Below are 12,908 nucleotides of genomic sequence, written 5' to 3'. Positions count from 1 at the left end.
TGGGTCTTCCACTATTACAGGGGACCTTGAATGACTACTTGAGTGACCACTTCTATCTCCCCCTTTGCCTGTTTTTTCACCTGTGAAAGAATGTCTGTGAAACTGTCCAGCCCTATGTACAACCAAAATACTTATCATCACCATGTGTAATAGTGTCCAAAGCTGATCCCCAGCTGGGGTCACACTCTCAGAATTCTTTTTTAGTAAGTGGGATACACAAAATACCCTTGCTCTGAACCACCCACTCCCTATACCAGCTCTCCTTGTGTTAAAGGGCACATAGTTGAGAGACAGCTGACCCGGAGGGGGTGGGGTGAGGTATACTCTTCCATGATGGAACCCATGATAGAGCTACACAACCCATGTGTGACTTAAATCTAGGAGGGACGGCCCTTGGCATCCTGAGTATCGGGAGAGCCCTAATCTGCTGAGCTAAAAGGGCGGCAGCCTAGGAGACTAAGTGTCTCTGAAACGACGCCAGAACATTCACAAATATACCAGACACCAAATCCAGGCTTGGACACTGCAACACCCTTATTGCCCAACCTCAGCTACTGAATTCATGCTGTCTGGAGAAGTCCATGTACTTGCAAACAGTGTGGGTTAAAGGTGCTTCATCCCTCCCTAAAAATAGCCAGGCACTGACTGGGAGGATGGATAATTTCAAAGTCATTTATATTCTATCTGGATTTTCTCCCCTAGCATGGGACTTTTCTCCCACCAGGTTTATCTTCCTAATTATGATTTGGTCAAGTTAATATTTAAAATGATTCTGCATTCCCAGACCACACAGCAACAGGGAAATTGGGAAAGGTAAATTCAATACTCGGTCATAAATAAAGCTTCCCACACTTGTACCACCACAATCCCCCTCCAGCTCTCTTCCGTTTCAGTTTCTCAGTTTACCAGGCGCAAAGGCTAGATTGGACAGACATTCAGTAAATACTTCTTGGGCTCAGTACAGTGGAAAGAACATGAGGTCTAGAGTCAGAGGAAATGGGTTCAAATCTAGCCTCTGCTGCTTACCACCTGTGGGATACTGGACAAGTTGTTTAAAATCCCCAATTTCCTCATCTGTGAAGGGAAGAAATTAGACTGGATGGCCCACGAGATACTTTCTGGACTATTTACTGTGATCTTGGACTTTCCTTTATCAGCCTTCTTCACACAGCCTCCAAAATCTTAATGTCTTATTCTGACCCCATTGTTTTCTTCCACAAAAACTTTTAGCTGCTCCTTACTTCTTACAGTAGAGATCTCTAAATTGGGGAGGGACAAGAGGGGACAAAAAGGGGCCTCAAGTGGAAAAACTTTAAGAAGCCCTGTTTTAGGGTACAAGTCAAATTCCCCCCCCCCCCGCCCCCATCTTCCCACTTTGGGTTTTTAATGGGACACAATTAACTAGCACAGGCTAAAGAGACCTAAATACAATCTGCATTACCGATCTCATCTTTCCATTATCTTTCCCCCAAATCTACCCCTTTTTCCAAACTTCCCATTTCATCTAAGGCCATCATCCTTCCTGTCATCCATGTTTGCAATCTCAACTCTTCACTCTCAACCAATATTTGCCCAGTCGCATGTCTTTTCGCACCACCCCTCAACTATAGATTTCTCTACTCGGGCATCATACAGTCTCAATGTCCCCACCTTTTTCCATTGGCTTACTGTTGTAAAAGCCTTTCACATTGGTTTCCCTGTTTCAACTCTATCTCTACTCCAATGCATTTTTCACATATTTGCCAGTGATTTTCCTGCAATAAGATAAAACTATGTTATATGCCCACTGAATAAACTCCAATGGCTTCCTAGGACAGGGGGTTCTTAACCAGAGGCTGAGGGGATCAGTGTAGAGATTTTGGGGATAGAAAATTTTTACATCTTTAATTTCCCTAAGCTCTAATTGAAATCTTGTCTGTCCTTCAATTATTTTAAAACATGATTCTGAAGCAGGATTCATAGACTGCTTCAGGGTCCAGACTGCTAACAGGGTCCAAAACTCAACAAAAAGTTGAGAATCATAGTTCATATAAGCTACTTTTAAAAATTTTTTATTTTTATATAACTTTTATAATATACATAATAATATTGTACAACAGTACATGGAGAGGAATTGAGGAAAAGAACTGTGATTTTAATGATATACTCAACTCTACCATCTTAGAGTTGCACATTTCCTTGGTAATTTATAGTCTTAGAAAGGTGTTTCAGGAGAGAAGGGAGCATAAGGATTAAGTGACTGGTTCAGGATACATAGTAGGTGTACAGATTTGGTCTTCTTGGTTCAATGACCATTTTAATAAGTAAAAAATATACATATTAGAGGACTTGTACTCAAAAATTTTTTTTATTGAGGTACATGATTTTTAAAAAAGGGGGGGAAGACCACAGCCCTATAAGATAAAATGTCTTAAGCTCATTGTTTCATCTAACTCAGATTTATGGTTCCAGCCTTAGTACTCCATACTACACGTTCTCAGCAAACAAGACTGCTAGCCTTTCTCAGAATTCCCCCTGCTCCCACTTGAAGCATATTTGCAGGCTGTTTCCCCAAACAAGAAGACATTCCTTCCTTAACTCCACCTGTTGAAATCTAACTTTTTTCAAGGCATAACTCCAATGTCATTTTCTTCAAAATATATTCCCTGATTCCCCTCTTCAGACTAGGTAAACTGGAGCTCAGCTCTTCATGCTTTCCTCTAAGTATTCCTTCTGGACATCTTATTATCTCTTCTCATCAGTCCTAGCCTACTGAAGAGGGCTAGGGGCACAGTGGATAAAATGCTGGCCCTGAAATCAGGGAAACTCATCTTCTAGGGTTCAAATATAGCCTTAGACACTTACTGTGTAAGTGTATTTCTATATGTACAGGTATGGTTGGCTCAGTCAGTCAATAAAGCCCAGTATGGCCTAAGTGCTAGGAATACAAAGAGAGAAAAAAGGCATTCCTTGCTCTCAAACTGGAAATAATCAATAGAGGGAAGGTGCTTTCCTAAACTACTTGGAAAGAAAAACCAGATCATTTTTCTTCTTTATCCCTATCCCCAGATCTAGGCATAAGCCTTAGGCATGTACTTCCAGGAGAATCTAAGTTCCTTGAGGATAAGAGTTACTTCATTTTAGTTTTTGTATCCTCAAAACTAACATGGTGCTGGGCATATAGTAAGCACTTAATTGTAGCACTGAATAAAGGTTTGTTGAATTTCAAGTTGAAGATGCTTCCTTCCCCCTTCATTAAAAATTATTCAATGTAAATGACCTTGTGACTTTGCACATCGCTTCACATTTCTAGATCTCAGTTTTCTTATCTATACTCTTCTGATTCTGACCCCCTGGCTGTTCCACAAATGAAATATTCCACTCCATTTCTCTGATTGTCCTCCATGCCAGAATATTCACTGTTTTCGACTCTGACTAGTCCAACTGACCTCCCTGGCTTCCAGCAAGTCCCAATGAAAATCCCACCTCCTACAGGTAGCATTCCCCTCCTTAATTCCAGTGTCTTCCCTCTGTTCATTATTTCCTCTTTTTCCTTGCTTTTTGAGAGAATGGATACAAAAGCTTCTGGGCATATAATTTGTTTGCAGGTTGTTCCTCCCAATAAATGGTGAGAGTCTTTCAGAGTCTTTTGCCTCTTTTTGTATTCTCTGCACTTAACACAGTGCCTGGCAGAAAGTAGGTGCTTAAAAATTGATTGATCTGTGAAGTGCCACAGTTGAACAGTACATTTCCAAAGCCTCTTTGAGATCTCCATCTATGATAAAACACCTGTGGGATAATTGAATTCTAGCATTTCCATTTTTATTTCTATGAAAATTCATTTTTATTGGCTCCAAATCATTTAGGATAATGAAAACTTTTTTTAGGAGACTAATATATATGGAATGAAAGAGTATGTGAATCCCTTTACATCATCCCTTCTCATATAAACTTCAAAATAGTGTTTACTTTTACAGAAGGCAGTAGTGGATAGTGGAAAGAATAAACTTGGAACCAGGAAGGTCTGAGTTTGAATTCCTTGTGAAAGGCTAAATAGCAGCTGAGGTTTCTTCCAGCTCTAGATACGAGTCTTATCAACCATGTGACTATAAACCTCATCACTTAAACTCTCTTGGTCTCAATTTCCTTATCTGTAAAATGGGGATAATAATACCTACTTCACAGAATTCTAAAGGGTGTCTCAAAAGCCTTAGTGAAGTTTTAAGTTCTTTAAATTTAAAGTTCTTTAAAATGGCTTTAAATTTAAGCCATTACAATTTAAAAACACACTAAGTCACCTGGGACACCCTGCAAAGTGTTTTTGCAAATGTTTTTTAAATGAGATATAAATATTAGCTGTTACTATTAGTTATCATCAAAAGGAACTAAAGACTGAAAGAGCTGCCACAGAGATCTATTTCTAAATTATTAACTTAGTTGGGTCTTCCTATCTTTTTGTAGGGAGGGGTAGGGATCCTCCAGTCCCTGGGATTTGTGAACTAGTTTAGGTACCTGCCATCATTTTTCTTTCTAAAAGCTTTTTCTATTCACTTGGAAGATGACCTGGTTTATGCATTCTGCTATCCAGAGAGGCGGCTGACCATGGATATTCCCTGAACTTGGAATTCAGAGAGCTGCTTCTAATCTTGGCTCTGCCACTAACATGCTGGGGACAGGTGGGAAAGGCCCTTACCCTCTCCAGGCCTATCTGCAAAATGAAAAGACTGTACTGGAACCTAACAGTTCCTTCCAGTACAGATATATTATTCTTTGTATTCTAAGACTCCTATCATTTTTAATAGTCTAGGTTCTACAGGTACATTTCTAAATTCTTTTATAACTCTGATATTCTATACAAGCCTCAGACACTATGTCCTTGGGCAAGTCACTTAACTGCAGAATGTCTCAGTTTCCCCCCTAATTAAATGGTATAATAATAGCAATAACCTCCCAGAAGTGTTGTAAAGACAAATCAAAATAATATTTGTAAAGTGCTTTGCAAATCTTATTGCACTATATAAATGCTGGCTATTATTATAGCAATGGAGCCAGAATAGGCCATCACCAGTGCCAGTGGTATCCCAACATGCTCTTTCCTTCACTGTGTTTCCCCAGTTGGTAAGTGAAGGCAACAGACCTTCTCAGCCATTCACATGCTTGTGAGTTGCACTGTCCAGTCTTGGGCTACTGGAGAGAGCTAGGGGCACAGTGGATAAAATGCTGGCCCTGAAATCAGGGAGGCTCATCCTCTAGGGTTCAAATATATTTGTATTACTTACATACTTATTTGTAATACTTATATACTTACTATATAACCCTGAAAAAGTCACTTAACTGTCTTTGCCTCAGTTTCCTCATCTGTAAAATGAACTGGAGAACCACTCCAGTATCTTTGCCAAGAGAACCTCAAATGGGGTTATGAAAAATTGTATACAACTGAACAAATTACTGTTATTGTTATTATTCTAAAGTTCCTTCTAAGAGCTCTGAAATTGAATGTTCTAAAGTCCTTTCCAGCAGTGACATTCTAAGCTTTGTCTTCTAAAATTCCTTTCAATTCCAACAGCCTATGCTTTATATTTACAATTGAATGTCTGGAAAACATCTCATACTCATCACTTCCAAAACTTAATTCATGATCTTTCCTCTTAAACCTTCCTCTCCTCTTCATTTTCCTATTGCAGCTAATGTGACACTATCTTCCCAGTCATTTTGGTCCAGAAAACCTTGCTATAAACTTTTGATTCTTCTCTCTTCCTCACTCCTTCACACCCAATTTGTTGCTAAATCTTGTCAACTTCCCCACCACAATCTCCACTCAAATCATAGGGCTTCCTCTTTCAAACCCACATTATATCTCAATTGGACCACTGTAATAGCTTTCTCCTGGATCTTCTTGCTTCCAATCTTGTTCTCTCTGAACCATTCTCTCCACCTAGCTGCCAAAATAATTTTTCTAAAATAAAGGTTTCATCATGTTTCTAACCTGCTCAGAAATTTCCAGTGCTCTCCCATAGTCTAGCCATTAAAAATACAAACTCAACCTAGTGTTTCTATCTATATCTCTACAGCCACATTTTATTCTGAATCCTTTCGTGCATTATATGATATTCCTGTCCAACTGAACCAGTTGGAAACTCATAAACCTTCCCTCTCTTGCCTCAGTCAATTTAGGTAGGTGGATAAATATAAACAGATAAAACATACAGATATATATACTTGTGTATATACATATATGTGTATGTGTGTAGATATGTATATGTGGACTATATACACATATATACAGATGCATATATAATGTGTATAGTATTTATTATCTCTAGCTATAGACAACTTCTATAAACTTGCTGCTTTCTAAAATTCTTATTTTCTTCCTAGCCAGGTTGAGGTACAGTAGTTGCCATGAAATCTCTCAGAATCTTCCTTTCCTTTCTTCACCTCTCCTCCCTACCCCCACTTCCATCCCCAGCTACCAGTAATTTCCTAAGTTTTCCTAAAACTTTTTGTCTGGTTACCTAATCTAACACAGTTTCTAAGTATCACATTTTTCTGCATTTCACCATAGTTTCAGTACCAAGATAAACTTCTAGAAGGCAGAGACAACTTCCCTAAGGCTTAACAACACTGATAAGAATCCACAAAATTTTTTTTTCCTATTCAATGTTTTTAAAATGAAAAGTGCTTTTAAAAGTCATGTGTAGTGTACATAAATCTATTTAGAGATAAAACTTTAAGTTCAAGTACCAGTTGAGCAAATCATTCATCATATTAAGATTTGACACCATGAATGTGATGGAATATTATTATTCTATAAGAAATGATCAGCAGATTTCAGAAAGGCCTGGAGAGACTTACATGAACTGATACTAAATGAAGTGAGTAGAACCAAAAGAACATTGTACTCAGCAAAAAAATTACGTGAGACTCGTCTCTTTTCAACAATGAGGTGATTCCAATAGACTTGTAATGGAGAGAACCATCTGCATCCAAAGAGAGAACTATGGGGACTGAATGTGGATCATAACATAGTAGTTTCATTTTAGTTGTCCTTGTTTAGCTTGTTTGTTTGTTTTTCCTTTTGATCTAATTTTTTCTTGTGCAGTATGATAAATGTGGAAATGTTTAGAAGAATCGCCCATGTTTAACCTATATTGGATTACTTGGGGAAGTGGGGAAGTAAAGAGAGGAGAAAAATTTGGTTTTTGCATGTATTAATGTTGAAAATTACCTCTGTATGTATTTTGAAAAATAAAAAGCTATTATTATTTTTTAAAAAAAGATTTGATACCAAAAACCTATAAATTTGCTCTATGAAACACTGAGACAGCATGAACTAGTGAAGAGAGGAAGGGCCTTGGAGACAAAAGATCTGGGTTCAGATTCTACCTAGGACCAACTCTGACTGAGTGACCAAGGACAAGTCATTAACTTCTTTCTGCTTCTAGAAACTTTGAGGTACACAAGCCACTCTTTTTCTAAAGAAACAAAGTGTGGGGATCCACACAGATGAAATCACAAATCTGGCCTCCTTCCCCCATAATGAATCCACAATTTATGATGGACCAAGAGTCAAACTTTTTTGCTTGCTTTATGTTCTGAATGATTATTTAGGGAACCAAAACTTAGGAAAGACTACTGAACTAATCTGATAAGTTTTTTCTCCGCCTCCTTTCCCACTTTCATTTATAAAAGAACCTTTCTCAACATAACCAAAATTGAATTAATGCAAAATCCAAAATGTTCCGATTAAAAATTACAGTTTGAAGATTTCCACTCCCAAATAAATAAACACCCAGGTAGGCCCCATCTATACAGCCCAAGGAAACTTCCGGAATTCACTCTCTTAGGATCATCCCCCTCCCCCAACGCCACAGGAATTGAATCTTCAAAGCAGATCCTGTTTCTTTACTTGTGGAGACTGAAAGGAACCCTCAGGAGCTCATCAAATCCAACTCTCTCATTTTGCAGATGGGGAAACTGAGTCTGATAAAGGAAACTATTTCAAAGTCGCACAAGTAGCAAAGGGGAAATTTGAATCTAGTAAAGAGGCAGCTCTGTGCAATATAAAGAGCTCAGGATTCAAATTCGCTTAGGGAAGAAGGGATCATTGTTTTGAAATCTCCGGGGACCTTAGTTGCACTATCTGTAAAAGGGGACAGTTGAGTTGGCTTTAAATCTACTGTCTCTTCAATGTGTCTCCTCAATAGACAGTAAATCTACTAGTCTTTTACTACTGGGGCTCTTATCTTTGTTTGAATATAGCCATGCCAGGCACATAATAGGTGTTTAATAAATGCTTAGTGACTGTGATCCATCTATCCCAAATCTGCAGTTTTCCCTACTACCAACTAATATAATAATGTGTACCATTTTTTTTTTCCATTTAAAAAATGTGCTTTACACACATGCAAAATATCAAGAGGCAACCAAATCCTAGTAGGTGGTCCCGTCCAGAGAAGGTAAACGAATGCTCCGGCGTAGCTAAATTGGGAAGTAACCCCTCTAGCAAGATTCATTGTCCAAAGCTTCCTCCTACATCTAGCCCTTTCGGAGCCAGCTCAGGTGCAGAGTTGCAACTTTTTGGAAAGAGCCCAAAGGTAAACCGGAGCCGATTATAAAAAGGTTAACCTCTCCAAGAGAAAGCTAGTTTTCTAAGCCCAGGATTCCAGAGATCGGTCAGTCAGTCAACAAGCATTTTTTAGGAGAGAGGGAAGCAGGACTTTTCCCAGTTTTTGGAATAAGATTCCACCGAGTCTCTGTCAAAAGATGAGTTTTTTATCTCCCACTGGAGTCTTCGCCATAAGGGTCTAGTTGGACCCATCGCTGATTGAGGCTGAGGAAGGAAAGCAAGAAAGGGTGTTTGCCCTTTCACAAAGGCAAACCCTCTCTGCGCGCCCGGAAACACGACCCCCTCCCAAACCTGGGGCCTCTTGGCCGCCGGTTTGCGCCCGAACTCGAAGATAGCGGGAAAGTGTTTATGCCGTGGGTTTGTCCGGGGTGGAAAGGAAAGAGGCGGGGCCCTATGGAAGGTAGCTTGGACTGAACGTCAAGACCCCTAAGGAAAGGAGGGGATGTCCAACCTGGCCTTTACCTTAGATTCGAGCTGTGTGACCTTGGGCAAGTTAATCTCCCTCTCTGGGTCTCAGCCCATGGTTCTGGATCACGTTCCACTCTCGGGCCAATGATGGACACCTCCTACTCCGGCTCAATGATGGCCGTGGCGAGCCCCGAGAGCCAACGTGGATGGAGCACACTCCCCCAACCCTCCAAGCACTACATGGAGATACACAACTCCCTCTTCCCGCCGGCCCAGGGGCCACCAGGGCTTGGGACCCCTTCGTCGCATCCTCCCAGCCCCAGCCCCGCTTACATTGGAAGGCAGCCGCTCCCGGGATGCCCACCATCGCCCGTGGTGCAGCCGCGGTCCCAGCAGCTCCGAGCCAACGCCGACAGCGGAGGCCGAGCTGGACCCAGCTCAGTTAGGCCGCAGCCCCGCCCCCCCGCTGGCCCCACCTCCAGACTGGTCCCACCCCACTATTAGAGTGCTCCGCCCCCGCACCTCCCCCACCTGGCTCCATCCCTGGACTGGCCCAGACGTATTCTGATCCCGCCCCTCCCCGAACTGGCCCCATCCCTGGACTGGCCCGACAGCGTCCTGGTCCCGCCTCTCTGCTTCAGGTCCGGCCCCTGACAATGCATCACGTCCCCGCCTCTCCTGGGCTGTGAAGGGGGAACCGCCTACTCGGACGTCACTGGAGCATCTTGTAATAGGTGGGCTTTTTGACTCCGATCTTTGCCCACTGGTCCACAGTCTTTCCAGCATCCTGAGTCCCTTATGCTTGACTGAACCTCCTTCCCTTTTTTGGAGAATGAATCAACTTCTAGCGAAGGAGAGAACCTGCAGAATTTCCTTTTGCGTTGGTGGTTAAACCTAGGAATGCATCCCTAAGAGGGTTTAATTTCCTTTCCCAAACATTTGAAAATAGCCTTGAAAATTACCTTTGTAAGAAAAGGTAGTAGTAATACTACAATTTAGGTAGTCCAAAAGAGATTAGGAAAAGAAAAAGGACGTATATGTGCAAAAATATTTATAGCCACTCTTTTTGTGGTGGCAAAGAACTGGAAATCCAGAGGATGTCCATAAGTTGGGGAATGGTTGAATAAGTTATGGTATATGATTATGACGAAATACTACTGTGCTATAAGACATGGCAAGCAGGATGGTTTCAGAAGAACCTGGAAAAATCTATATGGATTGATGAAGTGAGCAGATCATTGTACATAGTAATGATGATTAACTGATCAATCAATACAATGATACAAGAGACTAATGATGAAAAATATTATCCACCTTCAGAGGAAGAACTGATAAACTCTTGAGGGCAGATTGAATAGTACTTTTTTTCACTTTTGTTTGCCTTTTTTTTTTTTTTTTTGGTAATATGACTAATCTGAAAATGTTTTGTATGACTTCATATATATAATTAATATTGTATTGCTTACCTTCTCAGCATTATGCTAAATGTTAAAATAAAGAATAATTACTTTAAAATTTTTCAAGAATTTAGATAAAAGGAAAAAATGATTAAGGAGACGGCAGTTTAATAATTGCCTGAAAGAGTGGAGAGTAAGATAGTCTACATCAGTGCTTCTTAAACTTTTTCCACTTATGACCCCTTTTCATTCAAGAAATTTTTAGATGACTTCACATATAAGGGATATAAAATAAGTATACAAACCAAATATTTACTGATAATAAATCATAGTTTTGCGATCTCCACATTCAATTACAAAACCCAAGATGGTGTCAAGAACTACAGTGAAAGAAACTGGGGTCTAGATGACACTTTAAGATTTCTAGTCACATCACAGGACACTTAAGTAAAAATTACAGTGGCCCCAAAGTGTAGTGAACTACTTTGGTCAGTAGTGAGTTCTCCATCACTGAAGAGCTTCAAGCAGTAGCTAGCTGACTATTTGTTAGGGTTGTTTTTAAGAGGGGATTACTTATGTAAAGTTTGAATAGATGAGGTTCTTCCAACTCTGAGATTCTATGATTCTTTTTCTATGGACCTGGAGACTGGAGAATACTGAGATCAAGAGCTGGGGATCTTTATAGTGTCAGCAAGGGATTGGACACATGCAGGAGGTAAATCACCTTAGGGAGCAGCATAAGGCACGGAGGAAAAAAAGCCGAATAAATGAAAGAGCATTTATTAGGCAGGCACTTAGAATATGCAAAATTAACTCACTGAAAATACAAATGGAAAAAACAGTTCCAGCTCTTAAGATGCTTATTTTAATTGTTGTTGATTGTCCTTTCTAGAAGAGAACCAGGACATCTGAAAGGAGATGAATTGCAAGTGAATTGGATTTAGGTAGGGAAGGCTCACTTTCTCCTCTAGAGCTATCTGTATCAATTGGCAAGAAATAGAACAAAATGAGGGTCCCAAAGACAGAGAAGATTTAGCCCCAAGTTGAATGCAACGGTCCTTAGAGGTAGGTGGATACAACTCAAATTTCATGTCTTTTCTATGGATAACACTATCATTTTCTGAGACAGAAAGGTTTCAAGGTTTTGGGCAGTAAAAACTTTAATTCCGAGGTCTTTTATTGTTGTTGTTGAAGAAGCAGTCAGGCCATATTTTCACACCCCACAATGTTGCTATGAGGGTTAGACTGGCAGCCTGATGATGTGAGCAATACTGCCATTCCTAGGGCTCTTAGTTATATGCCTTTTAGCGGCAGTAATTGTCAACTGGTATAAGAATTCAGGTCCCTTCTCCACTCTGGAGAATATAACTTCAGGTTCTGGAATGAAAATAGGAAGAAAATACTTCCATTGGGCTCAAAGAGGAGATAATGGAGGTTGATGGTGGTTAGACTTACCTGGCAACTGCCTCCTTTCAGTCTCACTGCTTCAGCAGGGTTAGCTTGCTAGCTAGATGGCTGGCATCTAGCTTGCCAGCTAACCTTGCGATTTGTCAGCACAAATTGAGCACGACCCTAAGGATACCACAGGACCAAAATTTGATGTCAAGAGTCTGCCAGGCCCAGAAAGGATATAAATATATATCAAGCAATCTTGCTCTGATGGGGTAAGGAAAGGGTTAACCTAGAAGAGAAAAGGAAACAGACCTATAAAGAAGAACAATAGTGCCTCTGTGTTCCTTCCCCAAATATTCAACAGACCTGAGGGCTTTGGGGAACAAAGGTCTGAATGGGAATAATCAGCCCCAGGAAACCAGATGGAAAGAGACCCTGGTATCCCTAAGTACTGGCTTCAGTCATTCTGAATGGCCGGCCTGGTTGGGGCTTAGGAGACAGCTGTGAGGAATCATTTTAGAAAGATCAGGACCCAGAGATCCTGCTAAGAATACTACTGTTCTCTAAGGAAGAAGAGGATATGATAGAAATACACAATCTCAGAGTTAGAAAGGGTCTCAGCGGGCATCTGGAGCAGCTGGTCCTTGAAGAAGAATCCCTTCTACATCTTTTCTAATAAAAGAGCCTTTAGCCTCCACTTGAAGAGAGAGGGAACACACTACTCTCCCTTTCTCACCCTGCTCCAAAAGGCAACGCCTTCTTCTTTGGGGAAGCTCTGATTTTGGAAGTTATTTCTTCTGTTACATGGGCTTTGTTTTTCTTTTTTCTTTTCCAATAGGTAGGTCAAGGATTTTGACAAAGAGCGGGGAAAATAGGGTGGCAAGACAGAAAAGAGGGCCATTGTATCCCTTTTAAAAATAATTCAGAAAAAAAAAAATAATTCAGAAAACTGAAAGAAGGTGAGAAGGAAGCACAGACAAACAGGACAGCATTGAAAGCTATAAGTTGGATTCATGACATAATCTCTAAAGATAAGTTTTTATTGATATAATGGTTTTTTACATGCCATAGCAAGTTTCCCTCTTTCCCCCTTCTACCCTGCC

At 40.4% G+C, this 12,908-nt stretch overlaps 1 protein-coding gene across 3 annotated transcripts in view; it reads right to left on the bottom strand.

Moving 5' to 3' along the window:
* Nucleotides 1-9,487, bottom strand: part of CBFA2T2 (CBFA2/RUNX1 partner transcriptional co-repressor 2) — a 164,240-nt gene extending 154,753 nt beyond the window's left edge. For all 3 annotated transcript variants that reach the window (XM_031953847.1, XM_031953850.1, XM_031953852.1), the window contains exon 1: nucleotides 9,350-9,487. The gene's annotated coding sequence lies outside the window, so the exon portion shown is untranslated. The remainder of the gene's footprint in view (nucleotides 1-9,349) is intronic.
* Between the last annotated feature and the right edge of the window lie 3,421 nt (nucleotides 9,488-12,908).

This window comes from Sarcophilus harrisii, chromosome 2 (genome assembly GCF_902635505.1).
Source record: "Sarcophilus harrisii chromosome 2, mSarHar1.11, whole genome shotgun sequence".
Classification (NCBI taxonomy): Eukaryota; Metazoa; Chordata; class Mammalia; order Dasyuromorphia; family Dasyuridae; genus Sarcophilus; species Sarcophilus harrisii.
Note: the sequence above shows the minus strand (reverse complement) of the source record. Positions and strands in the feature narration are given on the sequence as shown.